Here is a 12,044-nt window from a genome sequence, read left to right on the forward strand (position 1 = left end):
GCTCTTACCTTTTTCTTTTTTTTTTTTTTTTTTTTTTTGAGATTTTTTTGTGGGTTGGCCCTGGCTGCACATCAGGTGCCCACCAAAGCTGCTCTTTTACTCACTTCCTCAGCTGGACAGGGGATAGAAAATATGAAAGGCTTATGGGTCAAGATAAGGGCAGGGGGAGATCCCTCAGCAGTTAGCAACACAGGCAAAACCGACTCAACTTGGGGAAATTAGTTTCATTTATTAACATTGAAATTAGAGTAGAATACTGAGAAATGAAACCAAATATTAAAACACCTTCCCTCCACCTCTCCCCTCTTCCTAGGTTTAAGTTCTGATTTTCTCTACCTCCTCCCCCCCCCAGTGGTGCAGAGGGCTGGAGAATGGGGGCTCTGGTCAGTTCATCACACATTGTCTCTGCTGCTCCTTCCTCCTCATGGGGAGAACTCCTCACGCTCTTCCTCTGCTCCACTGTGGGATCTCTCCCACAGGAGACAGTTCTCCATGAACTTCTCCAATGTAAGTCCTTCCCACTGCCTGCAGTTCTTCCCAAACTGCTCCAGTGTGGGCCCCTTCCATGGAGTGCAGTCCTTCAGGAACAGGCTGCTCTAGTGTGGGTTCCCCACTGGGTCACAAGTCCTGACAGCAAACCTGCTCCTGCTTGGGCTCTTCTCTCCACGGGGCCACAGGTGCTTCCAGAACCCTGCTCAAGTGTGGAATTTCTAAGGGATCACATCCACCTGCTGTGGTGTGGGATCCTCCATGGGCTGCAGGTGGGTCTCTGCTACCTCTTATACCTCCACAGTCTGCAGGGGCACAGCTGCCTCACTGTGGTCTGCACCACGGGCTGCAGGGGAGTCTCAGCTCCAGAGCTTGGAGAACCTCCTCCTCCTCCTTCTGCCCTGACCTGGGTGTCTGCAGGGCTGCTCCTCTCAGGTATTTTCACTCCTCTCTTTGGCTGCAGCAGCACAGTTTTCTTTTCCCCCATCTTGTACACATTGTCCCAGAGGCACTACTACAGTCACAGGTGGACTCAGCCTTGGACAGTGGTGAGTCTTGGAGTCATCTGGAACTTGGGCTGTCAGATACAGGGGAAGCTTCTAGCAATTTGTCATAGCAGCTGCCTCTATAGCTGCTTTGCAGCTCCCCTGCTACCAAAACCTTGCCATGCAAACCCAATATAGATTTCCAGAACCAAATCCCTAACTTTTAGGAGCTCTTGCTCAAAAAATTTTCAGTCTTTGCTACAAAAGAAATTACAAAAATGTCTAAGAGGTCACAAGTTTTGGGTTAGCTTCACTTTTTTGGTACTTAGCCTGTTCTTTGGAATATACTGTCACACTTAATTTTTTCAGTTCTCTGCACTTAGTGACACCTAACAATGGACTTGAGGGTGTGTCACGTTTTTAACCCATTAACAAGTGGCCTTTTCCCCTGTGCTGTTAAATTGTGTGGGCTCTAGTGAGTTCACCTCATTACAGTATTTGCATATTCTCTAATAAGGATAATTTTCCTCTGCACATCCTTCTCTTTATTATTTATCATCTGCAGTCTGTGACTTTTCTAATCACTAATCAGAGTTAGCAGAGGTTTGGTAATGTGTGGGATTTTATGGCACTGTCAGAGCTGCATTCAGCTGCTGCAGTCAGTGATTTATCGGAGTGGGTGGTGCCAATTTCTCTGTTGTTTGTACCTGCAAACAACTGGAAATCAACTGCATGTCTGGAACCCTTTGGTGGATAACACTGATGGTCTTGTCTGTAATGGTTGGTCCATGTGCTACTTTTGTTTGACTCTGCCTTGGAACTGGGTAGGCCATTCTGTCTCAGATGTTTGGGTTTGCCTTTTTTTTTCAGGCGTTTTAGATTCAATCTACCAGTGTCCAAGGATCCTTTTTATGCAATATCATTGTGCAATATCATTATTTTTATCCCTAACCTTTTCATTATACTCAGCAGAGTACCCAAAGAGCCTAACCTAAAGCACCTTTTCTTGTGCTCTGATAGACAACTCATTTGCACGCAGACTGTAGGACTGACTGACTGTATAATCTGAGATTAGTCACAAAATTCTCTTGAATCTTTACTTTGCTTTATGTTTTATTAGAAAACATCTTTCTTGTTGTCCCATGTGTGTATCAAGGTCAGTAGTCCTCAGATTTCTTCGGTGCAGTCTGGGTTAATTCATGCAGTGGCAAACAGCTAAGAAAATGCTTCAACATAGCAGCTACTTCTAAATCAGCTATTGTCAGAAACTGGGTACCAACAAAAAGGTAACTTTTGCAGGTAAACAGAGAAGCCATCCTGAAATGTCCTGCAGCTGTTTTCCATATACATGCTCAGTTTTGCATCTACTGGCAAACTTTAATTTATCAGTTCTTACTAGACTGTTCTTACACTTTTAAAATAAACCCAAGTAGTGGCACGCTGGAGCTATACTTCGCTGAACGTGCTTACAGAAATTTAGCTTTGTTCCATCTCTGGTTGTTTATAACAGAAAGTTTCACAGCTTTACCTGTTCTGCAGGAAAATCAATTAAAGACAAAACGGGGGTGTGTGGGAGTGGAAGTAAGCTTGTGGTGAAGGGTGGGGAGGAAAAAGAGTTATAAATGAACAAGATGTTTGTAGCTTCGATGTTCATTTTAGATGAGTAGAGTTAACAAAGCTCTGTGTGATCTAACTTTCCTAAATAGCTTTTCATAATGCTGAAACGTGCTGGATGTTGATGGATTGATCGGAATGTGCTCTTTCACAAAGTGCACAGTAAAAGGTCCACAGAGTGAGTTGAATTGCAAAAGCTGACAAATTGTTTCTAGCATGTTTGCTGCTAAGACACAAGACTTTTGCTGCTTGCTTTAAATGGAAGAACAAACAAGTGGACAGGCTCTCTATTGTACACGGTCGGCATCTGGGGAAAGACGTCGCCTTAGAACTGTGCTGATGGCTGTGATTGCATCCCAGAGAGGGAGATGAAGTGTGTTTAGCTGGCTGTTTTAACAGGAACATGAAACCTTGTCTGGGTGAAAAATGTTGATGCTTTTATCGATAGGGCTCAGTAAACTGTAGAGTATATGCTGCCATCCATTTTAAATGCAATAAATGTAAGCGCTGCCGTAATTAGTTGTGGTACACTCGCCTGTATTTCATTTTCCCAAGCTTGTTTCAGCTAGTTTTAGTTTTTCAATTGCTTCCCTCAGACGTTTGTGGCAATTGAGAGAACTTTAATATTATTCATTATTTTAATTTTTGTGAGTAGGGTAAATATTGATTTTAGTATTAAAAAACAGAATGGGAATTGCTGAAGGAATATTCTGCAGAGATACTCTTTCAGAGCAATTTATCTTACATGCAGGGTTTGTGTTGAGAGGTCATGGTCAATGACACAAAAAGGTGCCAGCAAAATCCCAGGCAGTGAATTCAATTGTATTGTGATTGTTGTCTTTGCAACATGACACTGTAGAGATCAAAAGTATCAGTGGGTTCAAGAAGAGATTAAATAAATTAATTAGGCATGGGATTCCTAAACTGTGCCCTGAGCTCTGGGAAATAGATTTTGTTAGCATTTCTGTCTGTGGATGTTTCTACACCCGGAGAAACTGCACACAGCCTTTTGGACAGTCCTGAAAAATGTGGTAAAATTGGTTTGGGCCTGCAAAAAAATGTAGATAACTGAAGCTGTCAGCAACAGCAAACTCATTTTACTGAAATGATTTTGTGTCTGACACACCTGACCTTTATTTGTCAGAATATTGACTTGGGTACAAAAGAGTTTCAAGCTCTGGTCAAAAGCTCAGTGTGATTTTATTTATACATGATCATATGTTTCAAAGAAAAAGAGACATTATTTTGGCAAAAAAGACTTACAATTTTAATTACAATGTTAATTAAATAAACAATAATTAAAATCAGGAAAAAAACCCGTCTATTTTGAGGCATTATGGATTACTGTAATAGTAAAGAGTAGATAAAGAGCTAAAATGAAATATTCAATCAGTGGGGTTTTTTAGGTTTTTCATAACATCAAACAGCTCATATATAGAAATTCAGATTTATGGTGAAAGAAAAGAGGCTTATCACAGCTAGTATAAGAGAGAAATAATAGAATGTAATGGGCATTTAAACCAAAATCTTTAATCAGCATTGTAATTGTTATTGTTATTATAATCCCATTTTGTTATTTTCAGGGTTAGGTTTACCGTGTTTCTTCACAGAACAAAATTCCTTTAGCTGCTGGATTTGGCTGAATAGGTCTAGTGCTTTTTCTAGAATCATTTTCCTCAATTTGTTTCTGGAAAGTGCTCTAACCCATCTGGCAGGTGCTCTCTCCCTCTCTCTCTGTCTCTCTTATTGCAGCTGTTCAATTTTGTATAAATAATTAAATATTCATTTGAAAAGGTATTGGCACTCAGGTGTTACCCCTGCCAGCTGAGTGCCCTAACCCCAAAGCTATAGACTTGTTTTCAATGCTCTCTATTTGTCTCAATGAATATTTCAGTGTTTCATGTAAAATTGAACAGCGTGAAGAGGACTGACTTTGGGAGATCTGTTGCAGCATGATAAAAACGTTCTTGCTGTCATGTAAAAGAAGAAGAATGAAGTTAATCATGGAGACATTAGATATGAGGTGTATTTGAACAAGAGTCATCTCGCACCTCATAGAAGAGTCATAGCTGTTGTAAATTCAAGTGTAAGGGAGTTGCAAAGTTCTCTTGTGATTACTTTTTTCTTTCAAAAAGAGCAAAATGAAATATTTATTGATTTGTTGGAAGCTTGAAAACATTTTAGTGCTAGTTCTTTTATTTGGAGACTGTAATTCTTACATTATGGATTGATGTGCTGTTGCCTTCTAACCTGCTGTTGAAAACTGTCCCCAGCCAAGCATCAAGAGCAGGAGAGATGGGAGTTTATCTGTTCATCTGCCCAGTGTATGAATTCAGAACTACAGGGGGGTTATTCATGTGCCAAATAATATCTCGTGAGTGTGAAATTAAAAAGGAAAATGAAGTACAAGAAAATACTATTGAAAGTTTCGGGTGTTACCACAAAAACATAGGATAAAACAGGTGTTTTTCAGTAACTTTTCAGTTTCCAGTGTTCTGCCAAAGCTGTCCATTGTGTTTTGTTCTTGTGGTACATAGGAAAATAGAGGCAAAAGGATTAACAGCTGGCAAAATAAACCACATTAGCTGAGTATCAAGGAATATCATTTAGGAAAATTGGGTAGGAGGTGTTATTCAAATTTTGAATTTAAAACCCCCATCAAATCTTTGTCATCTGGAGTTTAACACCAGCTATTGGTGTGTACGCCTATACATAGACAGATATGTCTACAGATATAAACAACTTTCAGGGTATTTTTTCCTGTTAGTGTCTCTCATTTTGAAAAATCTGCACTTTTCAGTTTTCCAAGCTTTTTATCTTCTTTTACTTTCAAGTTAGTTAAGTGCATTCTTCTAAGAAAGAAGGTAAATTTACCAAAAAAAATCCTATTTGTAGGAACTAAGAATACTAAGGTTGTACTTGAAAATATATTTTGGATGGGGACTTTATTTCAACAAGATAATTTGCATCATAAGTGCATGTTCCCTCTCTTGGAGTACACTCACACTTTCTTTTTTCTTCTTGTGAACAATTTCTTAAAGAAGAAATGCCAGAAGCTAAGTACTCTGGTTTTTAGTTTAAAATGTCTCATGATGCCTCTTTTATGGGCTTCTGAGGTCTGTGAGGCAGAGTCTCTGATATCTTAGAACCTTGCAAAGTGTGAATAAAACAGCATGGCTAATTCCAAAGGGTCTGTTTTGATGTGATACCACTTTTCTAAAATGTAAATGGTAAAACATGTAAGGTAATCGATGTTCAGACTCAATATTTGAAACTGTTTACATCTGCACTTGTTTACCTTTCCTCAGGCAATTTTAGCTGATGGCATGAAACCTATTGGATGCTTAACCTTGACAATCAGTTGTCATCTCTCCTAGGAAATCTGTTTTGAGGAGCCGGATGTTCTCTACCCAAATTCTGTTGCAAGAAGACTTGCAACCAGTTTCTGAGATCTGCTTTATCTTTTGTCCTTGGTGGGCTTCAGTTTACCTATTTCCTAATAATTTGTACTTGTAATACTGTAAAAGATTTGATGAAGTTTACCCTCAACACTTTGAAATTAGCAGAGGCAAAGAGTGCTGCACTAGTATTGCAAGATAGAACTATCTTTATTTAAAAACAATCAGCATGTGTCAGTGCCTCCAGATCCTATCTGCAGTTCAGTATGAAAGCTTGCTGATTGTGGTACTGCAGGGAAGTGAAACTTCTCTGTTTATATCTGCAAGGAACTAATAAATGTTTGTCTTTCTCACTTCTGTCCAGTTAAATCTAGCTCACTGCTTTCTCATCTTCCCTGGAGAAATCTAAAGAAGGAAAGTGTATTCTTTCTCTGAAGAGCCCCTCCCAACCCTGGTTAGCTGGAGGTGAGAAAGTCTGAACATCCCAAGAGTTGAGTTACCAGGTAGCAGTTTACTTTTACTGCAATATTATGTGTTTGAAATGGACTTTCCAGCTCTTTATATTCACAAGTCACTGCATACAAAACTCAGAGATGGATTTTTTTTCATTCCTTTGAACTCCTTGTAGTCCTTTCCCCTGGGAAAATGGGTATAAAAACCTAATGATGTCACTTTATACACCGAGTGTGGGCTGGATGGCACTTTTTAAACAATTGTGTAAAATGTTTGCTTTAATTTTGTCTCCTGAATGTAATAAAGTGCACAGGCACAGTGACAAATTTCTAGGATGTTTATCAGTAAGACTGGGTAAATTGCCTGATTCTTAAAAGCAATTAGGCCACAATTAGTTTTCTTTAAATATTGCACTGACCTCTGCATGCAAGCTTAAGGTCCATAAACATATTGAGTATTTTTTCACTAATCAAAGAAAATCATTATTGAAAATGATCCAATTTAGAAATATTTATAAATAATTCAGATCTAAGTCAATCTGACTAATTTCCTTGGGGTAATTTTGTGGTTTCTTTCTTCGTTCTTTAATTGAACATAGCCATAGGAGAGGAAACTCCAGACTTCTTTACCTCCCACATCTTTATTTTGCCTTTTAAAATATTTTTTCTAAAGGAAGTAGTGTCTAAGAGTGAGGAGGGGTACTGAGAGTACTGAAAAGTATGTGGTTTTTTTAAGTTGTAATGTTTGTGAACACTAAAGGAGCAACATTGCCATTTTACTCTGATGCTGGAATGTTGGTGGTACCTGTTAAGCACAATCCAGTCATCTGTATTTAGGTCCATTAGTTACCCAAGCACTTGTCTATTTGCATTACAAACTGTAGGCAAGTTAACTCTTGGTACTAGAAATGCTTTGGTCTATTCCAACGATTTCAGAGGAATATGAGGCCTGTTCAGCCCACCTGGCTGCAGCAGCTCCTACTTCAAAGTCTAGAAAACCATGAGGCGAAATATTTTCTGTTCAACAGATTTTTCTGCCCATTAACAGCCAATTTAGTTGAATCTGCTGTGTGCTACTTGAAGTGCCAGCTACCAGAAACAGGCAGCATGTGTATTTCAGGGAAAAGAAGGAAACTTCGCTTTTAAAGTCTGTTTTCATCTCCTGTGAATGTTTCACCCACGAGCTTAGGTTTGCAGCCAAGTGGGCACAGCTTTTCCTCAATGAAGTCTTAGATAGTTTCTTCTAAATATGACAACTACACCTAGATGAGCTAGAATTACTATTTCATATCCCTTAGAACCTGTCCTAGTTCAGCTCTGCTTTGCTGGTGCAAGTTCCTGTTCAGCTCCTGAAGAAACTTGGAAGTAGAATTTGGTCCTTCTGCCTGATATCAGATGGGATATATGCAGTGGTGACACCTACAACATAAATGTCTGATATTTGAAAAATGTCTAGGTTTACTATACTTTCAAAGGTATTTGTCAGTAATAAGTCTAATACTTTACTGAGCTAAAGATCAGCATTTGAATGGGTGAATGCTGCAGACCCTTGGAAAAACCTGTGCATAACGTAAACCACTTACAGGTGAGGAACAGGATGTATAATATCAAACGATCTCTTCTGCAAGATTTTGCCAATGAAACTGCTTTAAAACTACTCACTGATAGAGCGTGTCTCAAGATGCCAGTGTTATTTCTGAATTTAACCACCTCTGCAGCAAGTCCATCCCTTTTCATGATAGATACTGTTTGGGTTTATGTGTGTTGACCTCCTAGGAGGGATACACACTGAAGTAAATATCCATCTACTTACCATTTACTGAAATGATGAGATGTCTACATAGTGTTCTTCCCCTGTATGTTCTGAAGAGAACATCTAAGTTTAGTAGACACTAGACTTAGTAACTTTTTTCCCTGCTATATTTTTATATTATGTCAAAACATGTACATTTTAAGTAGGTTCCTTACCAAGAGTTCAACGTTCTAGAGCAGTCTTAAAATAAAAGTATACTGTGCGTGCAAAAGAAAAATGAGAGGATGTATTACAACATATATAGTGTACATGAAGATCTAAAATGAAATAATTGATTTTCTTTTATATGCAAGAAATGTAAAGACAGTTCTTTTGAACTTGTCAATGAGTGTATTATATCTCTCTGTGTGTATGTCTGTTTGTAGAACAGTAATCCTGATCAGTTTTATGAGGCTCTGAATCACAGAGCACAGTCAATCTTAGTGTTGCTAATCATAGGGATAAATAGAGACCTTTCTAGGCACAGCAGAGTAGGGAAGCAAAATAACTGTGGGCTGAATGTCCTCTTCACCTCTGTACAAAGACAGAGAGGAAATTCTCTCATAATCAAATTTTTTTTTTTATTTTGAGCCAGTTTGCCTCCTCTCTCATTAACCAAGGCCCTCCATCTAGCTCCGCTTTTTGTCTTTTCTGGGATAGGCACAGTGTGATTATAACTTGTTTTTGAATTGGCAAAATTCAGTTTTGTTTACATTATTGAGACCTGTTGAACTGACTCTGAAAATTACCTCACTTGATTCCTGTATATATACATGTGCATTTAAAATACATTAGATTAAGCTGGTTTTAACCTTTTTTCTCTATAGGATCTGATGTAAGTCAATACAGGTAATAGTCTGATTAAGAGTGTGTCTAGAAAGTCTTGTTAGGCTCAGTTACATACTAAATTCAGACCAAAAAAAGTCTGGCTCAAAAAACCTTTGTAACTATTTAAACAAAGATATGTGATTAATGCCATTTCTTGTTCCCCCAGTGTTCAGCTCTGCAAAGGTTATTTATGGGATTAATTAAATCAGCAATGTACTATTTGTCATGTGTCTGCTATAAAAATAAACTCCTTAAAAGCTCCAAAGAGCACAGAATGCCTGTGGCAAAACCTCAGTCTGAACATACAGCCTGATCTTATTTTCAAGTGATCTTTCCAACCTTCTGAAAAATAATGTAGATGTCCATTGCACAGTAAGTTCTGTCCCGGCTTCTACGGTTTGAAAATGAATCCACACGCAGTTCGGGGTGTCAAATGAGCACAAATTAAATTGAGTTGTTCGAAGGTTTTCATTGAGAGGAAAATTTAAATTCTAATTTAAGTTTATCAACTAACTGGGCTCTTCATGTTTCCTGGACAGTACTTCAGATATGTTCAAGCCCTTTGCCTGAGAGCACGCTGCAGTGCATTCCTGCACTTGTAATGAAAAGTGCTTGTAATTAGTACGGTTACTTTCTTATGCAAACTATTCCCAAGTACTGGAGAAGCTTTAATATTCATATTTTTTGCTTTGTACTTTGCAGGTTTTAATCTGATAGCAACACATCCATGGAAACAAGATTTAAGGGTTGTTAGAGGATCAGGTGTGTCTTCTTTACGAACTTGATGGACAATAAACCTGTGCATACAGTAGATTTTTGTTAAGGCATTCCATAAACAAAGACCTCTCTGGTGTATATAAAATTATTTTGAATTTTAATTTCCAATACCTTCTTTTGGATAAAACATTAAGTTTGTACACTTCTTGTGAGTAGCAACTTACAGTGACATTCTGGCTTGTGGGAGAGGACAGAAAGCTGTCACAATCCCATCATGCATTGAGATCGTGCTTTTATTCTAAAATGGCTTAAAATCTCATTCAGAATGATGAGTGTTAGCATCAGAATTAATTTATTTCCTCACATCCATCAAGCACCTAAAGCTCTTGCAAGGCCTTAGCAGAATAGTTTGGGCTCAAGATACAGATTGTTCAAGCCTTTAGTTCTTCTGTCTTTCATCTTCCTGTAATGAGACTCTCCATTATTCCTAGAGTTTTACAAGACTTTGGGGGACTTAAACAGTATTTGTTCTATTAGCTTTCTGTGATGTAGCTGGGAAAAGGCTTTGTGTGTTGAGCAGAGTAATAAATGCATTCTGTGGAAAGAATGAAGCAGAAGAGGAAAGAATAAAATAGATAAGTAGAACAGTGTATAGAATTGGCAGTTCTTAATTCCCCTCATGTGGAGACTGTGCTGCATGATACAGAAGGTAGAAATCAATTAAATGCTTAAGACTGATAAAATTCTCATTAGCAGAATCTCAAAACTCTGAATCAACAGGGGTACCAGGCCTTGAAGATAGGAAAGATGAAGAAAGGGGAAAGGGAAATTCCTTTGGAAAGACAGTAGTTCCTTGGAGTATCCTGATTATTGGTCTGTACCAATTTATTTCTATTTCTTCCTCTTCCTATCGATCCTTGTAAAAATCATGAAGGACTCAAGGGAATTTGTGATAAATTCAAGTTTCTATTGCACTTCTCCATTCTCCAATTTAGGCAATTGCCTTCCACAAGAAAGGACTTTGATCAGAAACTTAATTTCATTTTTTACTTCAGCAATTGTATATAGAGAAATAAAAGCTGATTGACAAAACCCATGTTCTTTATATTGTCCCATAGGAGACCGTCAAAAAAGTTACTTCTAAATTTTCTGACACATGAAAAAAGCATCGTTTTTGTGTCTCTGCCCCTCTCTAGTGCTTGGTGCTTCTGCCAAAATCTGGCTTTCTGCTTTTGCCTCCATAGGATCATCCCCATTCCAGAATGCTACTTATCAGAAAATGGATTCGTGGCCATATTTCACAAGTGTGCTGTCACCCTAACTGGTCATTACAGGGAGTAGCCAATTCCAAATTGCTCCTGCTGATGGGAATGAGAGGAGAATGGGGTGCAATTGAGCAGAAGTACCTGCACATTCCTCCATATATCCAGGGAAGAAAAATTAATCTGAAAAAGAACTTTTGGAGCCAGTGGCTTTTGTATAGAAAACTGAGCATCAGGGACATGTTAAATAAAACCAAGTTCATGGCACAAGCTTCAGGAGAGAGTATTAAGTCCAGAAAAAAGCTCTGATCAGCTATTAACATTTTACATAACTAGTCTCCTAACTTCTATGCTTCCAATATGGGCAAGAAAAAAAATCTACTTACCATCAAAGCCAATGAAATAATGTGTATTTAACATGCAAATATGCCTCTGTCTCCTGCTACTGTGATGGTCTATTTCTGAAAAAATGTGCATGTTCAAGCAATATAGGTCAGAGTATTAATGGAAGTAAAAATTGCTTTTCTTCCAGTAATATTCATTGCTACAAAGACAGATTAATAAAATTATAATTTAAAAAATAATTTAAGTAATCTCTCTTTTTAACTGGAAAAATGTGGGATTAAACCCCTATTTTTCTTCTCTCTGACATCTTCCCTTAAGTCCCTTAGCAGATGTCAGAATATATTGCACTGTAAAAGTTTTCCTTTAATATTTCACATTGATTCTGAGGATATGTACTTTAAGAAGCAATCCTCCTTGATTAATCTGGGAGAGAGATGATTTTTTAAAGTCTTAACCGGCACCTGACCTTAGAAGGAAGGCAGCTGTGCCAGCTTTAGAGAGAAGCTGTTGTGTTTTGCCAGATGGCAAAGCTGATAGTTTTTGGTGGTTGCTTTTATTTGGAGGAGGTGCTGTAGGGATATTTTAGTTCTTTCGTGTCTGTCCCCCATTGTGTCCATCTGTCCCCCACACCCCCTTGCACTTCCCTTCACTTTGGTATTACT

At 38.3% G+C, this 12,044-nt stretch overlaps 1 long non-coding RNA gene across 2 annotated transcripts in view; it reads left to right on the forward strand.

Annotated features, from left to right (window-relative positions):
* LOC135415484 (uncharacterized) overlaps positions 1-12,044 on the forward strand; it is a 174,185-nt gene that overhangs the window by 80,081 nt on the left and 82,060 nt on the right. The window contains exon 9 of one of the 2 annotated variants that reach the window (XR_010431150.1): positions 6,351-6,486. The exons of the other annotated variant lie outside the window; for it this stretch is intronic. This is a non-coding gene — a long non-coding RNA (uncharacterized LOC135415484). Of the gene's footprint in view, positions 1-6,350; positions 6,487-12,044 lie in introns of those variants that run through there. 2 annotated transcript variants of the gene reach the window in all.

Source organism: Pseudopipra pipra, chromosome 6 (genome assembly GCF_036250125.1).
Source record: "Pseudopipra pipra isolate bDixPip1 chromosome 6, bDixPip1.hap1, whole genome shotgun sequence".
Classification (NCBI taxonomy): Eukaryota; Metazoa; Chordata; class Aves; order Passeriformes; family Pipridae; genus Pseudopipra; species Pseudopipra pipra.